This window comes from Rana temporaria, chromosome 8 (assembly GCF_905171775.1).
Source record: "Rana temporaria chromosome 8, aRanTem1.1, whole genome shotgun sequence".
NCBI lineage: Eukaryota > Metazoa > Chordata > Amphibia > Anura > Ranidae > Rana > Rana temporaria.
In genome coordinates, this window is record NC_053496.1 from 99512672 (window position 1) to 99539345 (window position 26674).

At 44.6% G+C, this 26674-nt stretch overlaps 1 protein-coding gene across 1 annotated transcript in view; it reads left to right on the forward strand.

The window, feature by feature from the left end:
- Positions 1-3739: 3739 nt before the first annotated feature.
- PSD (pleckstrin and Sec7 domain containing) overlaps positions 3740-26674 on the forward strand; it is a 371343-nt gene continuing 348408 nt past the window's right edge. The window contains exon 1 of the mRNA XM_040362362.1: positions 3740-4201. The gene's annotated coding sequence lies outside the window, so the exon portion shown is untranslated. The remainder of the gene's footprint in view (positions 4202-26674) is intronic.

The following is a 26674-nucleotide window of genomic DNA, read 5'->3' on the forward strand; positions in this document are numbered from 1 at the left end:
TCGACCGTGGGTAGGTAAAAGGTAGACCGAGAACAGGTCTGCACCAGTGACCTCTGCCTCCTACTGCTAGCTGCCGGTCTTCGCTCTCAGCCTCCTCCACCGAGCCTTTGATTCTCCTCTCTTCCCTACCCTCCTGCCTACTCAGCCACTGTTATCAATAAACAGCGAAAAGCGGGAGGCAGCACAGCACAGGCAGGGGGGTGGGGGCGGAGGTGCTGGCCAAGTTAACTTTTCTCATTAACCCACAGGTGATTGGTTGCTAGGTCCTAAGCAACCAATCGCCAGCTTGTTAATATGAAAAGTCACTCGGCCAGCTCCTGCTCCGCACTCATAATCACTGCATTCTGAGCGTAATGCATTACTGATCCCTGCATTCTGAGCATAATACACTCCTGATCCCTGCATTCTGAGCGCAACGTACTCCTGATCCCTGCATTCTGAGCGCAACGCACTCCTGATCCCTGCATTCTGAGGGTAACGCACTCTTGAATCCTGAATTCTAAATGTAGCACACTCCCAAACCCTGCACTCTCTTGTAATACTTTTTTGTTATGTCCACTGCGTTTGCAATCTACATTTGTAGTTAACAATGTATCATCACCCGCAGTAGATCACAAAGGCAGTGCGTTTTGAACATGGTGCAGGAAACGCACATCGAACATGCCTTGCTGGCTTTGCGTTCTTGTGTGAACTGGCCCTAAGAACACGACACTGTGCCCGGTGATCTTTGACTTCATCAGTGTTGATCAAGTAGATCTCCATCTCTCTAAGGTTGCCTACCCATGCCATAGACTAGGGGTAGTGAATTAAAATTCAAGGAGGTCCGGTCACTAAAAAAAATTTACGCCGAGGTCCGAATCACAAGTCTGTGCCATTAACGATTGTATGCGACTTTCTTCCCTTTTTTGGCGCAAGCCACACTCTCTGGTGCTTTTCTTACGGTTTCCTCCACAAACTCTGGTCTCTGTAAATGTCCCCAATAGTGTTTCCCATTATGTCAAGTACCCCTACCAGAGTATTTCATTACATAGGTGTCCCCATCAGACTACCCCCATAAATCAGTTGCCACCGTCAGGGTACCCCCTTATATCAGGTATTCCCATCAGGTTTCTTCATCAGACGGCTCCCCTACATCTGGTGTCTCCCATCAGTGTGCCCCCTTACATCATTTGTCCCCATCAGAGTGTCCCCTTACAGTAGGTGCCGTCATCTGAGTGCCCCTTTACATCAGGTGTTCCCATCTGAGTGTTCCTTTACATTAGGTGTGCCCATCAGAGTGCCTCTTTACATTAGGGGTCTACATCAGAGTGACACTTTACATCTGGGTCCCCATCACAGTGTCCCTTTACATCAGGTGTTCCCATCAAAGTGCCACCTTATATCAGGTGTCCCCATCAGAGTGTCCCTTTACATCAGGTGTCCCCATTAGAGTGTCCCTTTACATCAGGTGTCCCCATTACAGTGCCCCTTTACATCAGGTGTCCCCATTACAGTGCCCCTTTACATCAGGTGTACCCATTACAGTGCCCCTTTACATTAGGTGTCCCCATTACAGTGCCCCTTTATATCAGGGGTCCCCATCAATTTCCCCTTTACATCAGGTGTTCCTGTCAGAGTGCCCCCTTAAATCAGGTATCCCCATCACTTCAGGTGTCCCCATCGGAGTGCCCCCTTAACATAATATGTGCCCATCAGCGTACCCCCACTAACATAATATGTGCCCATCAGTGTGTCCCTTTAAACTAAAATGTGCTCATCAGCATGACCCTTATTTTATGTTAGGGGGCACTCTGATGGGGACATTTTACGTTAAGGGGCATGCTGATGGGCACATTTGGTTGTGCCCATCACTGTGCCACTTAACATAAAATTTGCCCATCAGAGTGACCCTTAACATTAAATGTGCCTGTCAGCATGTCTCTTAACATAAAATGAGGGGCATGCTGAGGGGCAAATTTTATGATAAGGGGCACTCTAATGGGCACGATTTATGTTAAGGGGCACTCTGAGCACAACAAAATGTGCCCCTTAACATAAAATATGCCCATCAGCATGACCCTTAACATAAAATAAGTAGCAAGCTGATGGGCACATTTTATGTTAAGGGACAACAAAATGTGACCATCCGTGTGCACCTTAACAAATTCTGCCCATCGGTATGCACTTTAACAGATTATGCCCCACATACCTTGAGGCCAGGAGAGAGCACATTTTCATGCTGCAGGGTGGCGGGAGCTGCGAGATAAACCTTGCATGAGAGCCAGGAGCAGGGAGCCGGTGTCCTGTTAAGATTGGTCCCCCGTCGGATAATACCCGGGCTGGCGCATTCGCAAACGGAGCCGCCGAAAATTGCTGAGAATGAGTTCTTCAGCTGTATACAGCAGGGGGGGGGTGCGCGTGACGTCACGCCCAGCCGGAGAGAGCGAGAGCCGTGGTGAGGAGCAGGAAGCGGGGCGCACACACGTGACGTCATTGGTTGCTGGGAAACCCGCAGCCCCAGCAAACCAATGACTGTTGCTGCACTGGTTGCCTGGAGGTCCAGGCAGATGTGTCCTGCGGGCCGTGCCTGGACCGCCGGCCGCCATTTAGTGATGGCTGCCATAGACTATTCTTCCTTCTTAGGGTGGTGTCAGTCTTCCAACGCAATCAACACATAGTCCCTTCATCTTTGTTTTCTGCTCCAAAGCACCCAAAGAAAATTGCTTTTCATTGTCTCGATGAAGTCATAGATATCAGAGTCTACCTCAATGCAACAGCTTCTATTAGGAAGACTCCCCATTTGTCCTATCCTCAGGACCTCGCAAGGGACCACCTGCTTTTGAGTCCACCATTGCTCGATGGATAAGACAACTGATAGCTAGAGCTTACATACTATAGAAGGAAACTCCTTTGCCTTTACATGACCAATCCACCAAGTTGGTGGGCGTTTCCTGAGCATTTCAGCACCAGGCCTCTGTGGCCCAGCTTGGTAAGACTGGCACCTGGTCCTAAAAGTTTAACCAGGTGTACATCCAGTCTTTTGTGGATGCAGCTTTCAGCCGCAAGGTTCTTGCAGTGTCAATCTGAAGCTTTTGACCCTTGTTATTGTTGGGCCAATTGGCCCCCAATATAAATTCTAATATAGTCTTGGTAATAACATTCTGTAACTAAAATTCTGTCACTATGGACAGGATACATTACCCAAAATAATTCTTGCACACCAATTGGAAGGGTTACTCCTAGTTCATTCTTCATAAATGCAACATTTAACTGCAAATTAGTTGCAGTTTCTGATTCTCACCTTGGTATTGAAACCCTTTCTATAACTTTTACTTTGCCTGCTGTCTAGCAGTCCTTGTCGTTCACAGGAATACAGTTGTTCTAGTTTGCGTGGAGTATTCCTTTCCTGATTCAACTGTCCAGTTTCTCCTGAGAGAGAGGCACAGCCAAGGACAGAACCTCTCTCCCTAATAACACTGCTCCAACCAATAAGCGAACCACCACTCTGTACAATTAGAACCCAGTATCCTCCGAACCCAACCCCGTATCATGCTCCTCCAGGTAATTAATTCAAACCATTGCAGTATACAGTCTTGCATACAATTTGACCTCAAACAGCAAGTAGACCTTTCTATACTTTAACACATTTCTTTTAGATTACCTACTTCTAGCATGTATAAATAACAGGTCTGCCTGTCTATCATACAGTAGGATTTTTTTAGAATTCCTAGTACATGATTTACCCTTTCTAAAAATACATGGTTATCTTTCTGTGGTTCATAGTGTTCTGAAATTGCAGTATTTCACTTTTAGTAGCTGCCGATAAATTAGCTATTGCTCGTTACATTCTCAATAGAGAGTTGATGGTTACTTGTTTATGACCTTGCCGTCAGCCACCAGGACAAAAGCACTTCTTCCATCTGCCACCTAGAGTCTTAACTGACAAAGCAGGCCCCCAGTATGGTGAGCAGCAGCTGATTGGCTGTTAGTAGCGTTCTGGCTTTGAATGACAATGGATGAGGGAGTGAGGAAAGACTGAGATTAATCCTGCAGTAGAAGGCTGTAAACTCTAACAGCAATATAACTGCTGAATGGAAAAGAAAATAATACTGTTAATTTATATGTCCAGGCACAGCTTTTGGCCGCAGATCTCTTTCTTGTCAGGCTGATAAGGAAAAAGGCAAACGTGATGCTACAAAATGGAATATTCAAAGCACCAAGGGTGAGTAATGAACTGTGCAACTGGCTAGCTTAATTAGCTTCTCTTTTTCTTGCTTTATACAATTGGCATGAAGGATAAAAACGTGTCTAAGAAGTCTTGTTCAATCACAGGGCAATCTTGCTAGATTATTAGTACAGATGACATGCCTGCAATTTTTATTTCCTTGAACCCTTCATTGCCCGTCACACTGTCACACATTAATAGATAAGATTAAAAATCTAACAGGCTTGTTTTTATTCCAATATATTAGCTAATTTAGAACAATTGGTTCCTAAAACCTCTGTTCTTGTTTTAGAGGAATTGTATATGTGTTTGTTTATTGAGAATGTGGGAATGGAATAAAAAAGCTTACCAGGATGACAAAGCAAGGTGTTTGTGAGGCTAAATGAGATCAGAGAAGGCTGTATGCACACTGTACAGCATGCTTAAAACTGAGGTCTGGGATTTTCCCCAAAATGTTTTCCCAGGTAATCATGCATCTTGATTGTGTTTTTTGAATGTTTTCACTCCAGAGACATTCTTACCACTTTCTGGTTTTTAATTGGATACCTGTTAATATGATATTCTTGCTATATGTTAATGAAGTGATTTAGTGAAACCAGTGCAATTGCCTTGCTATAGCATATAATGTCTAATTTTAAACTATCCATACAATTAAATGGTACTTTATGCTTGTTTACCTTCATAAATGACAGTTTTCAGCAGTTAGTTTTCAGCAGACAGTACTATGCAGTTTATAAGTCTTGCTGTTATGCATATTGGCCAAATGATTAAACATTTGCAGGATTAATCAGTAAAACATCATAGTACTGAATAAAAAAAGTGTGTGTATGTGTTTGTCTAAAATGTCCTGTTAGTTATAATTGATTGGAGCTTTGGGCACCTTAAAATGATAAAATATTACTAATTGTAATTGCTAGATACATTTTTATTTAAAAACATTTACCATTAAAAACTATAATTCTAATATGTTAATACAGTGTTTGTAGCTTCTTTTTTAACCTGCAAAGAAAATTTTATGTAAACCTGTACTTTACTCATACTGGACAAATAACAGGTATAATTATGTAAGGAAATTTAAGCAACCTATACTTACCTCCCCCACACTCCTTCACTGTCTTGGAAATACCCAGTACTTTTGTGCATAGGTAAACACAGAACACCCCCTGCCTCCCTTCAGTTGAGTGTTGGGGGAGGGGGGTGGTGGTATGTAGCCCTGAATAGGTTTCAACTATCTAGTAAATGAGGCCATAGATTATGTAATTTTCTTTCCTGCAAATTTCTCAATTGCCCCTTCAACACAGTGAGTGTTGATGGCAGAATCCCTCCAGCGGAGCTATTGTATTCAACCTTACATCAGTGCCCCCCCCCCCCCCTTATATCAATGACCGACCTAACATTAGTAATTATTCAAATTGGTTATTGGCGCAAAGATGTAGGTGCTGGTGTGTGCCTGGGGTTCTAAATTTAATCCATATAGTAAATATTTTAAAGATCTATAAAATAGTCCATAAGCCCATCAAAAAGTCAATGGGTAGGTTTACTTAAGTGGCAGCTCAGTGTTGATGCAAGAAGCATCTCAAGGGCACAACTGAGGAGAAACCACAAGCGCTATGCTAAGTGCGTAAAAATCCATATATGCTGCACTTAGTATCCCCTTTACATCAGTGTCCCCCTCTTATATCGATGGCTCACCTCACATTAGTATCCCTCTTTACATCAGTGTCCCCTCGTACATCAGAGCCCCCCCACCCTTACATCAGTGTCCTCTTTTACATCAGTGTCCCACCTTAATTCAGAGCACCCCCTTTACATCAATTCCCCACCTTTACATCAATTCCCCACTTTTTTTTTCCTTAAATGCTTTTATTGAGCAAGAAGAAAAAATACATACAACAGGCTGTTTTGACAAATATTGTGCATTCCGAACAGTATCTCTCAATAAAGGTATGGAACAACATCCTCCATTATTGTATGCATTATTCAAGACTTAGTTGTTGGTACCATGAACAATTGGTCATATCCATACAGTGTACATGTTGCGCTGCGATATACAACCCCCCCCCCCAGTGTAGATAGACCGTAGGTGAACCTAGAAGACCCGGAGGCCACATCATGACCTGTCCTGATCAAGTACAGGTTGCAGATTCCTTGAGCCATCTGTCCCATATGTTGTTGTACTTTGAGGGACACCCCCTATGGGAGTAGACCAGTTTCTTATAGGGCAATACATTATTGACCTCCGCTATCCATTGCGAGAACTCTGGTGGATTGGACCTCATCCAGACCCTGGCTATGACTTTCCGTGCCGCAAATAGCGTTTCATGCAGGAGCACTTTAGTAAATTTGTTAAGCTCCGGGTCCAGGAAAATACCCAGGAGGCACGGCTTTGGCTGCAACATTATGGGAGAGCACATTGTGTCGTGCAAGAACCGCACTACCTGTTCCCAGAATGCCTGGATTTTGGGACATTGCCACATTAAATGGTAGAAAGTGCCCACCGCTTGGCCGCACATTGGGCAGGTGGCAGGGTGGTTACTCTTGTACCTAGAAACTCTAAGCGGCGTAAGGTACGCTCTGTGTGTGATGAAGATTTGTGTCAGTCGATCTGACAGTTTTGGGGATACTAATTTGCATGAGTCCAGGGCATCGCTCCATTCATCATCCTCCAGTGAGCCCACCTCCCCCTCCCATCTAGACTTCAGGGCATATGCTATTGTGGTTGCCTTCGGAAGTGTTAGCATGGTGTTGAATTGAGAGATCAGTTTCTTAGGATCAGGGTATTTTATTGCCGCCATTAAGAGGTTGTCAGTGAAAGAAAGATCGTGTTGGGGGAACTGGGAGCGGAAAGCATGTCGGATATACCTAAAATACATCTGATTCGGCAGATCGAATTCAGTTCGGAGACTATTGAAAGATTGGTGTTGTAATGCTCAACCTGTCTGAGGCCATACTCCACACCTTTTTGTAGTGGTATAGTAGTGAATGGCGATCTGTCACTGATCCCTCGCCCCGCCACTGCCACTAGCGGGTCTGGTGTCGGCTGCGTCCTTCGTGGGCATAGAAAGTGGAGAAACCTGTCCCTGTCCACCTTGTCAATATGAAAAATCTGTGACAGCTGGGCAGCAAGATAGTAGGCATTGAAGTCAGGCAACTCTGCTCCAGCCAGGTCTGTCGGGTTCTTCAACCTGTGCCACGGAAGTTTGTGCCTAGTTTTCCCCCAGATAAACGGTTTAAGAAATGTTTCCAGTATTTTGAAATGCCTGAGCACCAGGTACACCGGGGAGTGCCATATCATGTACAATATCTTAGGCAGCAGGACCATTTTCACAAGGTTTATGCGACCCATCACTCCCAATGGGAGGCGGGCCCACACCTGTGTCTTTTGTTTCAGCATTTCAAATAGTGGCGTGATATTGAGTGGCACATAGTCCGCAGGGTCGCGGGTGGTCCAGATGCCCAGGTACTTGATGACATCTACCCTCTGAAGGGGTAGTAGTGCCCTGTCCTGAGGTGGCAGAAAGTGGTCAAGGGGGAGTATCTGGGATTTGTCCCAATTTATCCGGAGGCCAGAGAATGCGCCAAAGCACTCTATTAAGTCTAATGCTAGAGGCAGGGATTTACCCGAGTCATCTAAGTATAATAGGGTGTCTCCGCATAGGTGCTGATTTTTTCCACCACCCCTCCTCTCTGCAGTCCCTCTATCTCTGGATGCAAGCGTATGGCTATTGCGAGGGGTTCTGCCGCAAGTGCATATAGCAGCGGCAACAGGGGGCACCCCTGTCTTGTACCCCTAGACAGGGGAAACTGTTCCGAGGGCCATCCATTGGCCAGAGCCCTGGCCACTGGAGTTTGGTAGAGGAGCTGTACCCATTTTATGAACTTAGGGCTCAGACCGAACAGGTCCAAAGGTACCTCCACTCAACCAAATCGAAAGCCTTGGCGGTGTCCAAGGCTACAATCACCCTGGGTCCTGGGTTGTCGCGTGTCGTCTTAAGGTTAATGAACAATCTCTTTAAATTAAAAGAGGTGTTCCGGCCCGGCATAAAACCGGCCTGGTCTTCATGTATCAATGACAGAATTACTGTGTTCAGGCGGAGAGCAAGCACTTTTTCAAGTATCTTGACGACGTCCACCTGAAGCAGTGAGATGGGGCGATAAGATTCCGGGAGATGTGGGTCCTTTCCGGGTTTGGGAATTAACACTATAGTTGCCTCCCTCATAGAGGTCGGGAGTTCGAAACTTTCAAATATGGAGGCATATAATGCAAGGAGCCTGGGGACCAGTATACCTGAGTAAGTAGAGTAAAACTCTGCAGGCAGGCCGTCCAAGCCCAGAGCCTTAGACCTAGGGAGCTCTGCTATTGCCCTGGAGATCTCCTCCACTGTCAATGGTGCTTCTAGGTCTCTAGTCTGTTCCTCGGTTAGCCGAGGAATGGGTAAGTCTGCAAGGAATGTCTCTATCAGGGAGTCGTCGTCTGGAGCTACAGTGGCGTACAAGTTAGAAAAGAAGTCTCGGAACAGTGGCCCAATCCGTGCAGGCTCCGTCACGAGTGCATTGTCAGGAGAGCGGAGTGAAATGACAAATGGGGGTCTTTCCTCGCAGTGCACCAGGTAGGCCAACAACCTCCCGGCCCTCTCTCCATGTTCATACGACTTTTGTCTATGAAATAAGAGTTTGCGCTTAGGTTTCTCCCAATGTAGCTGGTCTACTGTCCTGTTACATAGTTTAAAGTTAGCGGCCTTATCTTCCAAAAATTCCCTTTTTGTTGTGAGAAGGAGTTCTGTAGCTTTGTTCAGAGCCTCAGCAGAGGTCCTTTTCAGGTTGTTAATGCGGGCTGTAAGTGTCATGCGTGCATGTTTTTTAAACGATTCCCAGACTGTGTGGTGAAGCGGAGTCAGTGTTAGTCTCAAAGTTTTGTTCCCAGTCAGTGACAATGTCATCGTCCTGCGGGAATAAGGTTAGCCAGAAAGGATTCGGCCTCCAAAAGGGTGGCGGGCGGGTATGGGGGAGAGAGAGCTCAGCCCAGTATGGGCAATGATCAGAGGAGAATTCCGCACCCGTCAATCTAGGAAGAAGTGACTTAGATAGGAGTATGAGGTCTATGCGGGACATTGAGTGGTGGGAAGCGGAGAAACAGGAATAGGCCCTGGATGTAGGGTTCCTGAATCTCCACGAGTCAACAAGATTAAAGTCAGCTAGGAGTCTCGCAAATCTTGTGGGGCGGTGAGGCGAGGAGGAGGGGGTGGGCCCACCATTCTGTCAAACGACAGGTCCAGCACATTGTTAAAATCACCTAGCCATATCGTAGGTACGTCAGGGTGTAGAGCCATAAAGTTAAACCCAGCTGTGAGGATAGTAGATTGAAACGGGGGTGGTACATAAAATGCTAGCAATAATATTGTATCCCCATGCAGCTTGGCTTTTAGGAAAACATATCTACCTAACAGGTCAATCTCTGAATCCTGGAGCTCAAAGTGTGTTGTCTTGGCGATCAAAATCGAGACCCCCCTTGAGTGTGTGGTGTGGACAGAATGGTAAGCCCATCCCAGCCACAGGCGTCTAAGTGCCCTCTGGACCGATCCTTCAGCATGAGTCTCCACCAGGGCCACCACATCAGCTCTCTGTTTTTTGAGCAGCGCAAAAACAGCCGACCTCTTAATCGGGTCTCTCACCCCACGGACATTCCAGGTGAGGAACTTTAGTGTGGCCATGGGGTAATATGCGTGGGATATGAAACTCCAGGATCCAGGTTACCCCCAAAATTACACATTACGTTAGATAATCTCCTGGGGAGAATGTACACTAGCAACCTAGAAAAAGTATCACGGTACCAAAAAGAACAATTGTGAACATAACAAAACATTCCGTCTCTAACAAGTAGAACCCATGAAACCCCCCTCTCTGCCCTGCACTGTACTCCCCAACTGGTGTGGGCGTTTACCCTTAACTGCCAACATGGCAAGTACAGTGCCCATCCTGTGAAGAAAATGTTGCGAATCAACAGATCATGAGAAAAAATAAGGGTCACCAGTGCTGCTACAGATAGAGTGGCAGCAACGATGAAAAATAGATTAAGTACAGTGTCAGTTGTTTCTGTCCATCTCAGGATGCGAACTGCAGCACGTGGGGCGAAACTTCGCTGCGTAACGTAACACATTACAGGACCGTGCTCACTTTCCACCGTGAGCGTACTAGCGAAGGGCTTTTCTCTGCCGGAGAGAAAAAAAGATCAGAAAAAAAAAGCAAAAAACAAAAGGGAAAAAAATAAAAAAACTTTTTCCGTGAGTGCCCAGGTTATTGGCAAACAAATCATGCACTCAGATCCCTATGCGGGCAGAAGCACCAGCGGGTCTCCCAATACAGGAGGATCAGGTGGTTGAAGGTGCAGTGGACCTGCATTCTCAGTGTTCATCTGGGGTGGTCTGAGAGCGGGTGAATATTTGGATCCATAGACACACGGGGGTAGTATTGACAGAGAGCAATGTTCAGATGCAGACTGCAGCCCCAACTCCCAGTGATGTGGCAGATTAGTGTGAAATCAAAGGCCCACCAGATAATAAAAAATAAAAAAAAATGACATAGAGAGAAAAATAGAAAATAAGATCAGGCACAAGACACAGGACCGCTTATCTGTACATCTCCCTCTGTTCAAGCCACGCAATGACCTCCTCGGGATCCTCAAAGAAGTGTGATCGATCTTCTCCCTCCACACGCAGATGGGCTGGGAAGAGCATAGCATATTTCACATGCTTTATGCGGAGGCGCCTTTTAGCTTCCATGAAGGTTTTACGTTTGCGCTGCACCTCTGCGGAGAAATCTGGGAAAATAGCAACCTTTTTGTTACCAAATGGGATGTTGCCCTTCTCCCTGCTGAGGCGCAGAATAACATCTCGGTCCCTGAAGTTGAGGAATTTGCCGATAAACATGCGGGGGGGTGCACCGGCTGGTGGTGGTCTGCCTGACATACGGTGTGTTCGCTCTACGCCAAACATGGGGGAAAATGCTTCCGTACCATAAGTGTCCCACAATAAGGACTCGATTAATGCAAAGGGATCCTTCCCCTCCACCCCCTCAGGGAGACCTATGAACCGGAGGTTGCACCTCCGGGTTCTGTTCTCCAAATCATCCTGCTTCTGCAAGAGCTGATTTATCTGCAGCTGCATGGCCTCAGTGGTGTGCTGTAGAGGGGGGAAGGAGTCCTCCACCGTGCCCAGCCTGACCTCCGTCTCAGTAAGTCTCTCTGTCTCAGCTTCTGCATATCCTGCCTCACCAGGGAAATGTCCACTTTCACCTCCTCTATCCGAGCCGTAAAGGTTGTCTGGCATACAGTGATAGCCTCTTGGCAAGTGGTTATAGCCTGCAGTACCTTTGCTGTGTCTGCGCAGATGGGTGTCTCCGCCGGCCTTGTGGCGCCGCCATCTTTGCTTGGGGAGTCCTTCTCCTGTCGGTATTGATCCAGCTTATAGGTGGTTGCAGAGGTTTTTTTCGGCGGCGACATGATCCCGGGGGCATCCGAGGTATGTAGGAGTAATCCTGGGTCACTAATTACAGTATAGTCACAGGATGTTCAGTAAGGATATTCGTCCGGCGGAGCTCGGCTTCCTAGCGTCCTATCCCATGCCGCTCCAGGCCACGCCCCCATCAATTCCCCATTTTACATCAGAGTCCTTCCTAAACATCAGTGTGCTCCCTTAATTCAGTGTCCCCTTTTACTTCAGAGCCTCCCCTTGCATCATTTTGCCCCTTTATAGCAATGTCCCCTCTTACTTCAATTCGCAATCAGTGTCTCCCACCCCCCCTTACAATAGTGTCTTCCTTGCATCAGTCCCTCCATTGTGTCACTGTCCTTTCTTACTTCAGAGGCTCCCCCCTAACATCAATTCCCTCTTTTATATCAGTGTCCATAGTGCCTTTCTTGCATTAGAGCTTTCCCGTATATCAGTGCCCCCCCTACATCAGCATATCCCCACCTTATATAACCCCCATTAAATGTTGATCTATATGTCGAATAGAGACACATGCACTTATATTTGCATTTAATGACATTGCTCTATATCACGTATTGTACTTTAGTCATATTTGTATATTTATTGTCACCAGATTTTATTTATGATTTTTTGTTTAATTGAAGATTCGTGTCTTTTTCATATACATCTTGCACTTGGCTTGTTCACCGTTTTTTTATCTTTTCCATCTTATTGCTTACTGTAGCTTTGGGTTCTTTTTACATATATGTGTGTTATACTTCACCACTGATGTGATCCAGCCTCCCAGATGATCACCATTGATTGTTTTTTACCATCCCTCCTCATTAGCGATGGTTGGCCACAGGTGAAGGTGGATCACATGACTGGTTCAGGTTTGGTTTAGGTGTGTATATATTTGAGTTGTGTATCATTTTTGTTTTAGCTATGACTAAGCTCTGATACCCCCAGTGCGAAACGCGTCAGCGATCCACCCCACTGTCTGCTGTGACTTGTAGTGCTGTTTCAATTTTTTACTATTAAAAGCAACATTTTAAGAATTTCGTGGGTGTGCGGCTGTCCTGTCTTTTTCTCCAGTCTTCGCTCCATGCATTGCCTGCACCCACGCTTCTGAGAGGACACTGATTGCTGAGTGCACTCACCTGGAGCGGCAGTTTCCCTTTTCTCTTTTTTCTCTTTTAGTACAGTTTGTGTTGAAGAAATGTTTGGAATGCTAGAAAACATGCCTGTCAATTGAGATTCTCCCTTCAAAGTTATTTTTTCCTCAAAAGTTCAAGAATTATACTAAAGTTCCATTCAAATCTGGCCAGTCCATTTTGTTGCATTAACACATTGGCATTACCATGTTGTGTTAAAGCAGCCCGTTTACAATGGACCTACAGTATAACCAGACTATTTTCTCTGCCACAATGCAAGGCACTTTGGCGTGTTACTGTCGATATGGTGCTACACAGGTGCATTAGTATAGTGCATCAAGGTGCCATTCAGAATGAATGCATTGCAGTATTGTGGTAATGTACATTACTGCAATGCATACATTTGGATGGGCCATTCAATTTAGCTATCGGGCAGTCAAAAACCTTGAGTCATTAATGTTTTATTGGCTTATTAATTTGAACTACTACTTCTTGTTAGCATTACTACTTCCTAGGTCAGCTGTCTGCTCCCTGAAGTGATGGTGCTGATTCAGTGAGAAAGTTGGAGAGGGAGAGGTGACACAGGAAACTGCATTGCTGAACAAAGAAGAAGATTTGCTTAAAGCTATGTTTGGATATATTTACATAGTTACGTTGATCCCCCTTGGATCGCTGTAACTATGCATATACCCCGAAGGAGCCACTGGTTGTTGTTGGGATCGGCATATTAAGTTACCTCAGTGTTGTCTAGGGGTGTATTTTATGAGCAGAGTAGTGAGCGAATGTCCAGTCAATGAATAAAGGTTTTTAAATGCTTTATTTCCCGGCCCAACATGGCCAACATCAACATCAAATGAGGAGAAAAGGTTGATGAAGCAAGAGAGAACTTTGCAGTATCAGGCCTGGATATGAACCGAGCAATCCTGCTCTCCGTAGTATCAATTGCAATCCGTCGCCACTCTAGCCAGAGTGGGTGAAGTGCCCCCGGACAGACTCCTGCTACGAGTCTGGCAGCCGAAGTGTCACTTTAGGTTTCTGGGAGGAAACAGGTCTCTGCCACATGCCAATTACTTGAATGAGCTAAATGAACAAATTGAGATTAAGCAAATCCTCCCAGTAGATTAAGCATAGGTCACCGGATGACAGCAATAGTGTACCTGTCAACATTCCGGTCACCAGATCCCCGATGGTTCGATCAAGCCCTGTCGGACAACCTGCCCTTGGGTTCTCCTCAAGCCGACCCCCCATCAAACGGCATCCTGCCTGGGAAGAATTGGGAACCCAATAAGTCACTGGGGCGCCTCTCAGGAACATGGAACTCCGCGTAAAGTGTGACCCCGGTCTGGTAGGCCGTCACCGGGGTCCGTTGGATGCGCACACCCTGAAGGTGGGTGCCGCACCTGGAACCCTCGAAGAACTTAGAAAAATGGCGTCTGCCACAGATATACTCTCCCCCAGCATGCTCAGTGAGGGAAAACTCCTCTAATTGGCTGCTGGGGAAAAGCGGCTCCGCCAGAACCCCTCTAGCGCCACCTGTCGCCCAGGGGCGGTGACGACACCCATGCAGCGCAGACTGACCTACAGAACAGTTCAGGAATGACAGCAGCCCAAAATTTAGCAAATTGCGAATGGGAGCAAAATAACTCTCCCATTCCCCACTAACTTTAGCGTAGTGCCCATACTGAAAGTAAGGGGGTGCTACATATCATACCTGCATGATCTCTCTAGAAGCTGGAAGTCACATGGTAGACATCACAAATACAGTGATCTCCACGATCTTCTGGGTCCCTTGCTGAGCAACTTTTTTACTGCCTTGTGAATGCAGGAAGTCACCTGCTCTGCATGGTTGCATTCAGAGATCACTCTGCATTTTCTGAATGAATGCAAAGTGTTCTCTGAATGGACAAGGTGAACATCACACTCTTCACCGTGTCCAATCAGAGAATTTGCATTCATTGAGAAAACCCAAAGCATTCTCTCAATGGTGCCTGTCCTGAGCAGGTGATCTCCTGTGCTCACAATGCAGCAGGGCAGCCGCTTGGCTTGGGACCCAGAAGCTGGTGGAGATCACTGTAGTACTGGTATCTACTACAGGGATTTTCATCTTTTAGAGCTGTGCATAGTTACAGTGCCCCAAGATATACCAATGTATCCATACCTGGAATTCCTCTGTACGCAGAACTGTGTGTTATTTGTATAAATCAAGATTGGCTGTCCAGAATTACAAATCCTTTGACAGGTAAAACCATAAACATGCATCTATTCCAAATGTTTATCTAGCCCAGGATTTTGCTTTAATGCAGCTACAAAATGTTCTACATGTCCTCTTTATGCCTCGGTATCTTATTATAGAAACAATTATAACACATTATCATTTGATGGCAAAAAAATTGGCTCAAGGCTTTGGCACACAATCTGATTCTTGTTTCAGATTTTACTACATGCAGTTTTGTTTCACAAATAAATCATCAGTTCCAAATAATATGTACTATGTACCCTTTATGTAAAATGCAGTGGTAATGTAAGTTGGAAACAACTAGCATACATTCAGAAACACTTCCGACGGCGTATCACTAGATACGCCGTTGTAAGTCTGAATCCGCGCCGTCGTATCTTTAAGCGTATTCTCAAACTGAGATACGCTTAAATCTTGCTAAGATACGACCGGCGTAAGTCTCCTACGCCGTTGTATCTTAGTTGCATATTTACGCTGGCCGCTAGGGGCGTGTACGTGGATTTACGCAGAGAATATGCAAATGAGCAAGATACGCCTATTCACGAACGTACTTGCGCACGATACGCTGTTTACGTAAGGCGTTTTTCCGGCGTAAAGATAAACCACCAAAAAGATGGCGCAGCCCATGCAAGGTATAGGCGTCGGAACAGCCTTCGTATTTTACGTCGTTTGCGTAAGCGTACGTGAATGGGGCTGGGCGTAGTTTACGTTCACGTCGACAGCAAGGAGTATTTACGACGTGATTCTGAGCATGCACGCGCATGCGCCGTACCAACGGCCCTCATTTACATGGGGTCACGGGTATTTTACATGGAGCACGACCCCTACCTGCCTAATTTGAATTAGGCGGGGTTACGCCGGCACATTTACACTACGCCGCCGTAACTTAGGACGCAAGTTCTTTGTGAATACAGTACCTTCCTCTCTAAGTTACGGCGGCGTATTGTATCTGAGATACGCTACGCCCGCACAAACTTAAGTCAGTCTTTCTGAATCTGGCTAATAGTGTGTAACCATATAGGGATGCCTGCTTATTAAAGTACTCTAAATTGCCCTTGCAGACTAAAAGGCTAGCAGGAGGATAGATGCATTTTGAAATATAGTTGGATGCCCACTGTCATACATTTTTCTGGGTTGGTCACTGGAGACAAAGAGCAAAATAATTAATATATTTAGCTTTGTCTTTACACCTGGTAGTCAAACTGTGGCCCTATATCAGTCATTATGCTGACTAATAGGTAGATTCAGGTAGAGTGGTGTAAACTTGCGTCGGCGTAGCTTAGCGTGTTTAGGCTACGCCGCCGTAAGTTAGCTTGATTCTCAAAGTACTTGCCTGCTAAGTAACGGCAGCGTAGCCTAAAGTGGGCGGGCGTAAGGGCGCCTAATTTAAATGTGTCTAAGGTGGCGTGTGTTATGTTAATGGGGCTTGACCTTCCTTTTTTGACGTTTTTTTTTAACTGCCCTTCCCCCGGGTGCCTACATTTCCCAGTGTGCATTGCGGCACACTGGGCCTATTGATTTCGACGTGGACGTAAATCCCTATTCACGGACGACTTACGCAAACGACGTAAAAATTTCGAATTTCGAAGCGGGAACGGCGGCTATACTTTAACATTACTTTTCCATCTATTAGATGGAATAACTTTAGGCCTGATAATGCCTTACGGAAACGGCGTAAATGTACTGCGGCGGCCGGGCGTACGTTTGTGAATCGGCATAGCTACTAATTTACATATTCTACTCCGACCGCAATGGAAGCGCCACCTAGCGGCCAGCCTCAATATTGCAACCTAAGATAGGACGGCGCAAGCCGTCCTATCTTAGATATGTTTAAGCGTATCTCTGTTTGAGAATACACTTAAACATAGGTCGGCGTAGATTCTGAGTTAGGTCGGCTTATCTACTGATAAGCCGGCCTAACTCTTTCTGAATCTACCTATAAGTCTGTCCTTGAAGCAGTATTAAACCCAAGGGAAAATTAATTATATTGCAGCTTACAAACCATTAGATGTAGTGGCTGCATTGGCTGCATTACTGTACCTTCATTTGTTTATAATGACAGTCAGTATATGGATATATTTTTGCAAGCATGACTGTAAATTTGGAAAATTAGGTAGCCAATTGTATAGGGCAATCCCCCTTGACCCCCCACCCCACTCTCGTTCCTTTTTTTATTAGCCGATACATGCCTATAATTCCCCCAATGGTCACATGGCTTTCATCTACTCGACATTGGAACCTTTAATCTACCTAATTTTTTTTTTCTTCCCTTGTTTTTATTTGTTTTTCTTTCATTTTTATTTATATGCCTTTCAAACTCCTAGGGTCTGCAAGACTGTGCCATGTTGTATGTCTTTGCCCGCCTCTCAAAACTCCTAACGCCTCAGAAATGTGGGCCAAATTTATAGTGGAAGTAAAGGCAAAACCTAACTAACTCTTAGGGGTAGATTCACATACAAATAGATCGGCGCAGCGTATGTGAGATACGCTACGCCGCTGTACATGGCATGGTCTAAATGCCAATTCACACCGGAATTGCACAGGAACGCATTCTGCGTTCCTGTGCAGTTAGACTTTCAGTCCATTCTTTTGAATGGGCTGAGATTGCACTGGATTGCACCAAAGGTAGTATATGCAACCAGATTGCATAGTACTGCAGTACAGTGCGATCCGGTGTAGCAAAACAAGCTGCGTTCCGGTGTGAAAAAGCCCTTAAGGTTTTGTTTCATGAATCAATTGAATGTACTGCATGCAGGCTATTTTTTACAATATTTGCAAATTTAAAAATAGAGCACCCCATGGTACCTTAACAGCAGTGCATGCCACATCAACTGGTGTATATGACCTGGGTACCCTAAAGAGAACCAATTTCCCCACAGAGAATGGTGGCTTTGACCAAATTGTGCTAATAGTGGAAGAGGCTAAAAGAAGTTTGGTAAAATAAAACCTGAACCTAATCTACACTGGGTCCACTGTATGTAATATATGGAATGCAGGACCAGAAGTGCGTAATGCACAGTTAAGAGGTCAAAAGTAAATAACGCACTCCCAAGCAAAAATGACATTCTCGTCCCAGTAAAAATCTCCCACCCCCAATGGCAAAGCCACCTCCAAATGCAAATTTCCCATCCCTCTATGAATTGTATTTACTTAAAGGGGTTGTAAAGGTACAATTTTTTCGGAGCATGCACTTTCTTGCTGCATCACAGAAGAGGGCATGATTGGACGTGTTCACACCTCCCTCATTACTATAACGTCTCTTGTGTTATTTATACCCACTTTCTGTACAATCTTATTGTACAATATCCTTTAGATCTACCATCAGCTATGTAGTGCAAGGGGCCGTTACTTTTTGATGCAACTTGAATAGATTGTTCAGGTGTGTCCTTCTATTCCATAATTATGATAAATCTAATGGAAATTGTACATAGATTGTACAATCAGATTGCATAGTGTATGGTCATCTTTAAATAAGAACATATGAGGGTGTTGACAGAGACGCTCAGCTGTCAGTCCCCATTCACATCTCCATGTAGCAGGGACTCAAAGTCCTGAATGCGTTTTTTGGCATTTTTGAGCTTTCACACATTGGGCTGCCCATTCACTTGAATTGGTGCCCTACGCGCAACAAACACCCCACATAAGTGTAGTGATGTAGATGTATAGTGCCCAGTACTTTGGTTAGATAATTGATATCTTAGATGTTAGTATGATGTTTAGAAATTTGTTGTTTCGCAGCAACTCACACCCGGCTCTCCAGAGAACGCAATTTTAATTAACTGACTTCCAATACAGAATAAGTCCAAATTCCACAGATGATACACAAGTCCAACAGAGTATATAATTCCTAGACATGTGCCATATTTCTCATTGAAGACCAGACTGAATGCCAGCTTGACTGCCTCAAATGCTGGTCTCACATAGGAGGGAGTGGTTCTTCCAGGTCAATGGAAACTTCCCCAAGTCTAATTACCATCAATACATGCTTCCCTATGTATGTAAGGAAGTTATCATTTGAGGTTAACAGGCCATCTCACACACACCTAGGTAAATTAACACATCTAAGGGTCTTCAGCTGTTCCTTTGATCTGTGTTTGACCACTAACCCTTTTGGTCAGCAAACACCTTTTGATGTATAACCTTGAATGCCTGAATGTCACACATAAATACCATGCCATACACATAACACAATATTTTAACCACTTCCTTACTGGGCACTTAAACCCCCTTCCTGCCCAGTGGACTTTTTGCGATTCGGCACTGCGACGCTTTAACTGACAATTGCGCGGTCGTGCGACGTGGCTCCCAAACAAAATTGACGTCCTTTTTTTCCCCACAAATAGAGCTTTCTTTTGGTGGTATTTGATCACCTCTGTGGTTTTTATTGTTTGCGCTATAAACAAAAATAGAGCGTCAATTTTGAAAAAAAATATATATTTTTTACTTGTTGCTATAATAGCTCAATTTTTTTTAAAACATTTTTTTTATCCTCAGTCTAGGCCCATACGTATTCTACATATTTTTAGTAAAAAAAAAAAAAAAAAAAATCGCAATAAGCGACTGGTTTGCGCAAAAGTTATAGCGCCTACAAAATAAGGGACAGAATTATTATTTTTTATTATTTTTTATTATTTTTTTTTTACTAGTAATGGCGGCGATCTGCGATTTTTATTGCGACATTATGGCAGACACATCGGACACTTTTGACAAATTTTTGGCACCATTGACATTTATACTGCGATCAGTGCTATAAATATGCACTAATTACTGTATAAATGTGACTGACAGGGAAGGGATTAACACTAGGGGGTGAGGAAGGGGTTAAATGTATTCCCTATATAGTGTTCTAACTGTGGGGGAGGGGGGGTGACTGGGGGAGGTGACCGATCTGTGTCTCTATGTACAAGAGACACAGATCGGTCTCCTCTCTCCCTGACAGCACCGCTGTCTGTGAGAGCCGGCAATGAGAAATTATCTCATATGTAAACATATGAGATCATCTCTCATTGGCCGCACAGATCGCCTAGCAAACGGCCACTCCGATTGGCCGTTCACGGCGATCTGTGATTGGCTGTGTCCAAGGGAAGCAGCGGGGGAACACGGAAAGGGGCGGACGTGAAAACACGGCGCCCCAGAGAAGTAGAACCACCCTGAGGCCGTATATAGTCGTACGGCCGTCGGGAAGTGGTTAAATACCTACACATCTATATTAATATTACAACAATAAACTCCAGAAGGAGGGGAGTGTGGTGCATTTTTATCATGCTTTTTTGTTGTGTTTGCAGAGTGTATGTCACAGGTCAAACTCATGCTTTTGCTATCCATGCTTGGGGTGCCTTTAGCATTTAATGACAGTGAAAGCATGATGTGCATTTTCAGCGCATTTCTAAAATGCGCAGCAACGTGCGGTTTGCCATGTGTTTGGAAATGCGCAGATGTGAATGGAGCCTCATTTGTCTTGTGTAAGCACACCAAATTCATTTTCAGGCCCCATTCACACCTAGCTTAGCCGGAGCGCACATTTTTTGGCGGATTTTTCCCACAACACACATAGCAAAGCCCATTGAACCCAAAATTAAAGGTCTACCATATTTCAGCTTACCAATCATTAGATGTGGTGGCTGCCTCAGTTTTATTGTATTAGGCTTTCTTACCTCTTCACCTGGTGATCTGGCCAGTAACACACCTCATGTATTTGAGTGACCCCACTCTGGTTGAAAGAGCACAGTCTGGGGGGAGTGTTTAAAAGTATTAACAGATTTAAATACAATAACAAATTGACGCCAAACCCCAGCTCACACTTAATAATCTGTTACAGCAAACATTTTTTTTTATTTTGGGATAAAGGTTTTACATGAATAAATAAAAGCTGACCATTGTAAGTCCTCTGCCAGCATTAAAGGAGTTGTAAAGGTAAACGTTTTTTTACCTTAATGCATCCTATGCATTAAGGTAAAAAAACATCTGACAGCACCGAAGCCCCCCCCCCCCCCGGGCCCCCGTTTTATTTACCTCACCGTTCGAAAGTCCCGGGCGCGTGCTTGTCATCCTGCTCGGTTCCCAGCCTGGCCGTTGATTGGCTAGGCTGGGCGGATTGATAGCAGCGCAGCCATTGGCTGGCGCTGCTGTCAATCACAGCGGATGACGCGGCGTGCCGGGGGCGGGGCCGAGTGATACAGTCGGCGGCTATGGCCGCTGCTGTATCACGGGAGCGCGCTCGCAAAAGCTTTCCACCATGCGAGGGAGCTCGCATGAACGTGGAAAGCTTTTGCGAGGAGGAGCCGAGACAGCCGCCGAGGGACCCCAGAAGACACGGATCCGGGTCACTCTGTGCAAAACGATCTGCACAGTGGAGGTAAGTATAACATGTATGTTATTTAAAAAAAAAAAAATTGTACTTTTAGTGTTCCTTTAAATGGTATGCCTCATCTCTGTAACTAATACATTTTGCTGGAGAGCTTTTGAAAAACAAATACTTTCTGGCTCGATCACCAGATGAAAATACAAGAAAAAACTAAAAAACATAAACAAATGCAGCCATCACATCTAAGAAATGATGCAAACTGCAATATAATAAATGTTCATAAATGTTTTCCTTTGGGTTTAACCATTTGCCTACTGGGCACTTTCATCCCCTTTCTGCCCAGGCCAATTTTAAGCTTTTTAGTGCTGTTGTATTTTTAACGACAATTGCTCAGTCCTGCAACACTGCAAATACCCAAATTAAATTTTTATCATTTTTTTTAGACAGATAGAGCTTTATTTTGGTGGTATTTAATCACTCTTGTGTTTTTTTATTTTTGGCTAAACAAAAAAAGACCAAAAAACTTTTTTCTTTGTTATAAAATTTTCTAAATAAGTAATTTTTTTCACATCATTAATAATTTCTTTTGGTGGTATTTGACCACCATTGGGCTTTTTATTTTGTATTATATAAACAAAAGACCAAAAATGTTGAATAAAACAATATTTTTTCACTTTCAGCTATAAAACATATACAATAAAAAAACAAAAATCCTAATTTCTTCATAAATGTAGGTCAAAATGTGTTCTGCTACATGTCTTTGGGGGAAAAAAATCCCAGTACCTGTATATTGACTGGTTTGTGTGCAAGGTATAAAATCTACATACTATAATATATACATTGGAATTTTAATTTATTTTTTTATTCTAGTAATGGCAGTGATCAGCAACTTATAGTGGGACTGTGACTGTGAGGTGGGCGATCTGACACTACAGTAACGGACAGTGGCAGAGAGGTACACTGACATCACCAGTAACACTAATACAGTGATCAGTGATAATACTGTACACTGTCACTGTACTAATGACACTGGCTGGGAAGGGGTTAACATTTCGGGGTAATCAAGCTAACTAGCATTAATGTGTGTAATATGTGCTTCTTTTTACCAAACATCTGTTCAGTTTCTCTGCAAAGCAGAGAGGAGAAACATACAGATCCTTCCCTCTGTACAGAGCCCTGTGTGTTTGTCGACACAGGGCTCTGGGCTGTGACTGGACACAGCCAATCAGCTGGTCTTAGCAATGAATCATTGGCTTAAACCTGTTGACAAAATCCGTCGCACCCTGAGCCTGGAAGACAGTGCCAATGTACAGGTACATATTTGTGCATGTTAAAGCTGCCCGCCCTCAGTAAAATGCACGTGGGTGGTCGGCAAGTGGTTAAGTGGGAAAGTTGTTTACATCTTCAGAAACCAAGAATAAGGTGGGGAGTGGGGGTGGAGTATGGCTGGCTATATACTAATAGAATTTCATGTAAAAATGTAAGGCAGTTTAATTTTGATTCTTGTCGACCGCAGTGATGAGAAAAAGCAGGATGGAAATTGTTTCTCAACTGAACCAATTTCTAACAGTGAATGTGGTTTTCGTTCAGGAAAGTCCATTCATTTCAACATTGAATGTTAAAAGAAAACAGTATTTAACCACTTAAGGACCGCCTCCTGCACATATACATTGGCAGAATGGCACGGCTGGGCACAGGCACGTACCTGTACGTTGCCTTCAAGAGCCCAGCCGTGGGTCCGCGGACCCGATCGCCGCCGGTGTCCCGTGATCGATCACAGGAGCTGAAGAACAGGGAGAGGTGTGTGCAGGGCTGTCTTAATGAGAGGGCACATCTGGGCACTGCCCAGGGTCCCCAACTGCATGGGGGGCCCCTGCACTTTCCCCAAAGCAGCTAGTCCTTGAGCCCACACTGCCTCGAAATTGGGGGCCCCATGATGGCACTGAGAGTGATAGATACACAGGGGAGGCAGTCTGCCTCTTACCTACTTGATGTCTGTTTACCTGCACTGTCATCATTGTAGGGGCCCCAGAGCATTACTTTGCCCAGGGGCCCATGATGCTATTAAGACGGCCCTGGGTGTGTGTAAACACACCTTCCCCGTTCTTCTGTGTGGCAGTGACACTGATAGTCTGTTCCCTGATATAGGGAACGACGATCAGTGACGTCACGCCTACAGCCATGCCCCCCTACAGAAATTATCACTCCCTTAGGGCACACTTAACCCCTTAGCGCCCCCTAGTGGTTAACCCCATTCACTGCCATTGTCATTTTCACAGTAATCAGTGCATTTTTATAGCACTTTTCGCTGTGAAAATGACAATGGTCCCAAAAATGTGTCAAAAGTGTCTGATTTGTCCGCCATAATGTCGCAGTCACGAAAAAAATCGCTGATCACCACCATTACTAGTAAAAAAAAAATATTGATAGAAATGTCTTAAAACTAGCCCCTATTTTGTAAACGCTATAACTTGTGCGCAAACCAATCAATAAACGCTTATTGCGATTTTTTTTTTTTTTTTTTACCAACAATAAGTAGAAGAATATGTATCGGCCTAAACTGAGGAAAAATATTTTTTTTATATCTATTTTTCAGGGATATTTATTATAGCAAAAAGTAAAAAATATAGCATTTTTTTTCAAAATTGTCGCTCTATTTATGTTTATAGCGCAAAAAATATAAACCGCAGAGGTGATAAAATACCACCAAAACAAAGCTCTATTTGTGGGAAAAAAAGGACCCCAATTTTGTTTGGGAGCCACGTCGGACGACCGCGCAATTGTCAGTTAAAGCGACGCAGTGCCGAATCGCAGAAAGTGGCCCGTCATTGACCAGCAATATGGTCCGGGGCTGAAGTGGTTAAGTGGTTAAAGTATTTTTGAACTGCTGTTGTCATGACATTGAATGTACTGATGATAATTTTCATACGAAATGTTCGTACAAACATTCTTTAAAAAATGTAATTGTGTATGGCCAGCTTTAGCCTGTATTTTTTAAGGCACAAACCCACCCAAAGATTACTGGAATTAGGCAGCATATTTGTTAACTTGAATTCCTTTTGCCTTGAATGTTTTGGCTGGGGGTCATCGGTGTGCACAGCGTATTGCATTAGGGTGTGCACCCCAAAGCTCAGACACTCACTACTACTCACATCACTCACCAAGTTCATTCAGAAAGGGAAGGGGCTGATAAATACATATTTATTGGAAACTTCTCTCACCGAGGAGTGACCTATGACAGGTGTCACAGATGATGGGTGCAGGGGTGTGTTGGTGGTTTTGAATACAGTGAGAAATATTTTGGGGCAACACATCCTTGTAATACAATGCATGAAAGTAATGTCAGTGTTATGGCAAAATATACTGCGCGCTTTAGGTGTTGCGTTGCCATTCCCAACACAGTAAAGCAACACAGCTCCGGCACACGTGCATTGCCATGTGTTGTGTTGTGCTGCATCTAAGAAAAGGTCAGTTTTTTAGTCGGTTTCTGTGTCTGGAAAATTAATGGGCTGCCTTTAAAACATGTGACTTGGTAAGCATGCGTTAACACATAGCACAAGACCAGAGAAGTGTGAATGGACCTTAAAAGTGACACTACACAATATCCTTATTGTTCAAAAATAATCCAAATACTTCAACTGCTTAATGGTCCTGTAATATTTTTTTCATGAAATCATTTCTTATCGATATGGGTAGAAGTAACAATAATTTCATCATGTTAAAGTGGTTCTAAAGGCTGAAGCTTTTTTATACCTTAATGCATGTATGCATTAAGGTAAATAAACTTCTGAGTGCAGCTCCCCTCCAGCCCCCCCCCCCCTTATACTTACCTGGGCCCAGTGTCATCTTAAGAGCATTATAGGCCCCCGGGCAATACAGTGCACTGGGGCCCTGTCTACACAATCACGCACGAGAATTTACTGACAAAAATCATAAAATTTACTGGCAGAACCACATCTTTTACTGCCAGTGCAAAAAAAAGTACCTAAAATTACAGTTTTCAGTGCCGAACAATGCAAATGTCAGTATTTAAACTATAAAATGTCTTCATTGACATGGAGGTCAGGTTACTCTAACCCAGCCAGCACAGAGTTTCCTCTTACATCAGAATCTGCAGGGATCCCCCTTACAGTGAAAGGGAACTCTTATGTAAAGGGGAACGCTGAAGATCATGATCTAAGGAGGGAACTCTGATGTGGAGGGGGGCTCTGGTGACCAGAGACCACCTTATATCAGAGTCCACTGCTTTCTTTTTCCCACTTACATCAGGGTCCGCAGACTGAGTTCCCCCTTGCATTGTAAGGGGGAATCCTGCAGACTCTGATGTAAAGGGGAACTCTGATGTGGGGGGCACTCTGGTGACCAGAGACCACCTTCCGTAGAGTAAATACACTAAGGTAAGGGGGGTCACTAATATAGGAGGGGGAACCTTTATATCAGTGCCCCCTTACATTTTTGTATTCACTCCCCCCTTACATCAGCAACCCCCCGCACTCATGGAGGATCGGATCTTCTCTGTGATTTCCGCAAACTGGGCATTAGCAGTTCTAACCCGTCACTCTCCACAATTTTTTACTGGAGTTGCTGGGCAGCCGGTGGGGCCCCCCCAGGCAAGCAGGGCCCCCGGGCAACTGCCCAGCGTGCCCAATGGAAAAGATGGCCCTGCCTGGGCCCCATCTTGATCCAGCAATGTGCATGAGAGCAGCGTCTCAAGGGTCTCGCTCTTGTCATTGGCTCACACAGCAGCAGGAGCTATTGGAGAGAGTGGGGGGCAGGGGCGAGCTGCACTCCATGAGAATGGAAAATGTCTATTTAGAGAAGTTTGGCTCGGGAGTGAGCTTGCTCGAGTGCCCCCATAACAAGAGGCTTGCTATTGGGGGCACTCGGCAAGGGGGAGGAGCCAAGACTGTGAGCAGGGGACCAAAAAAGAAGAGGATAAGGGCTGCTCTGTACAAAACCATTGCACAGAGCAGGTAAGCATGACATGTTTTTTGTTTTGTTCTTTAAATCTTGCCTTTAGAAATACTTATTTTTACATTGCTCCTCACAAAACATGAAACATTGTCTATTGAAACGTTTCAAAATCTTAGGAGTGCAAAGTAGGAGAGAGAACTTCAAAACTTTGGCTTGGACGAGGTTTGCCGAAATTTATGTACCGAGGTATTTTCTCATTTTCAAGCCCATTTACTTAAAACTTTTCTATTGAAGAATGCAGGTAGTAGGAGAAGAAAGTAATTAAAGCGTAACTAACTAATGATAAAGTCACGTGATGACGATACGCATCGGGATTGGAGCACTAGATTAAGCATT